Here is a 2501-nt window from a genome sequence, read left to right as displayed (position 1 = left end):
GGACTTATGTATTATATGCTATGTGATTTGGGATGACATATATTCGAGGTGACGAGCATATATACATACATTACGGCTATACCATGTTTGGAGTAGTTTTAGGCTTCTTTATGCCTTGTTTGGTTTTGTGTCCTTCTTGATTTGTGCTTTATTTCATTGTATGACTACTTGTGCCTATTTAATCATGTTAGAAATCATGTTTAGGCTTATGACATCAAATTTGGGAATGATAGGCTATTTTTGTGGTTGTTGATATGCTTGATTTAGCCGTAGTAATACTTTATATCATGAGCACACATTCGCGTCTTTATTTATTATATCCTTGTGAATCTTATTGGTTATTTATTGAGCATATGCATACATCTTAGGGATGCAAATATTGATATCGATTGATATGATTATGAAATATTGGGACATTATAAGCAGATCCATGCAAAAAAGAATTTTTTTAAAAATATCAAGTTTGATATATTAAAAATTGGTACATATTATATTAAATCATGCAATTCTTTCAAAGAACTCTTTTCTGGTTAAGTTACTATTAGAAGCTGTTTAACCTAAATTCTACTTAATGAACTAAATCAATTGAATTTAGAAAGTAAGGCAACAAGCAATCGATTTAATTCAATTTTGTGAATAAAGGATTAGTGATAATAGTAAGATGGAATAAAGAAATCAATTCAATTTTGTGAATAAAGGATTAGTGATAATAGTAAGATGGAATAAAGAAATCAATTGCCTATAACGAAAGGGAAAAGACATTCTTATTGATAAGTTTGTTGTAGATCTTGAATTGCTCAATGCTAACTTAGTCGACGGCTTTTTTATAATAATAGTGAGAGTCAATGATTACTAGAATCAAAACGACTGATCGGGTCATTACATTCTTTCTCACTTAATATCCGTCCTTGAACATGCCAAGAGTCATTTCACAACCATCAAAACCACTATATAAGCTGTTCATACATACACCCATGGGTGATCTCATGTCACCTCAATCCATACAAGCTCATTAACGCATTCCTCACCGAATATTCTTTCTTCAACCTTAGCTTACAATCCTTATAACCAAATTCCAACATCTGTAACTCCCTCTATGATTTGATTCCTCTATATATATATATATATATATATATATATACTGTATCATTCCCCACCATCTGCATCAAGCCATAAATATTACTCCCAGGATGAAAGGCCCAAAAATCAACCCGTGATGACACATTGTCGTCTCGGTACCTTTGATCTTTTTTCCATTGACCTCGATACAAATGATCTCAGATATATTCTATAAGTGAGCATTTGGTTTATTGCTTAGGCCATCTCTAATTCTCCCCCATTTTCTCATATTAGGGGCAATTTTTGCCATAATGAAGCTCCAACCCTCCCTTATTTTTGCCCCCAAAATGGAGGATGAATAGTGTTCCTCCAAATATGGTGTACACTATTCATCTCCCCCATTACTATTCATGCATATTTTATTATTATTTTATTATTTAACTCTTTTAATTTATCTCTTTTTATATACCTAATTATGTTTATGTAATATCTTTATAATATTAATTTTACATCTTAACTTTGGCGTATAATTTTGATAAATTAATTTTCGTGCATTTATTCTTTTTATGTAAAATTGTAAGTTAATTTTATTATAAGTTATAATTGTACAAAAAATATATAATCATCTCAAAAAATGAATAGTGCAAATATAAAATATTAGATGTTGCTAAAATTGAAAGGTGCGAATATAAAATATTAGATGTTGCTAAAATTAAAAAGTGAAAATTGAAAATATATTAAATGAAAATACATTAAAATTGGAAATACATTAAAATTGAAAATACATAAAATTAAAATACATAAAAATTGAAACTACGGTAAATAGCATAATAACTTAGTAGGGAGGTATGTCGTTTCCAGATATACTAAAATCATTATAGTATTGAGTGAATGGGGCCGAGGATTGTTGTGGTTGTGAGTGTGGATATTGTTGACTTCCACCTCCAACAGTAGAAATGACAGTAGATGAAAATCAACGATTTCAAGAATTTTTAGCTCGACATAGAAGAATTAAGGACAAAGATGCTCATTTTGCACTTCGTAATGCATTAATAGATCATTTATGGGAGAATACTAGAGGTTGGAATTGAATATTTATGTAGTATTTCGAATGAATTTTATCGTTATGTAATATGTATTTAATTAATCTTGTATCATAATGATTTCACTTTTATTTGAATTATTAGTTAATCTATAATAATTGCTTATAAATTATATTATTTAAAATTTTATGAAATTGTTTTAATGAATATTACAAAATAAAAGATGAAATTTGTTTAATGAAATTTAAAAAATAAAATTAAAATGAAAGATAATAATATAATATAGAAGAGAGAGAAGGATATAAAAAAGAATATTTTCTTTTGGGGGAAAAACGGGGGAATAGTTGGAGTAGGTTATCCCCAAAATGGAGAAATTCCCATTTTGCCTCATTTTGGGAT

The 2501-nt window shown here is 28.6% G+C and overlaps 1 long non-coding RNA gene across 1 annotated transcript; it reads right to left on the bottom strand.

Annotated features, from left to right (window-relative positions):
- Nucleotides 1–742: 742 nt before the first annotated feature.
- On the bottom strand, nt 743–2257 carry LOC138895157 (uncharacterized). Its single transcript, XR_011409374.1, has 2 exons — nt 2002–2257; nt 743–1619 (listed from the first exon to the last, which is right to left on the bottom strand). It is a non-coding gene; the product is annotated as an uncharacterized lncRNA (long non-coding RNA).
- Between the last annotated feature and the right edge of the window lie 244 nt (nt 2258–2501).

Source organism: Nicotiana tomentosiformis, chromosome 7 (assembly GCF_000390325.3).
Source record: "Nicotiana tomentosiformis chromosome 7, ASM39032v3, whole genome shotgun sequence".
Classification (NCBI taxonomy): Eukaryota; Viridiplantae; Streptophyta; class Magnoliopsida; order Solanales; family Solanaceae; genus Nicotiana; species Nicotiana tomentosiformis.
This window is presented reverse-complemented; position numbering and strand designations above follow the sequence as displayed.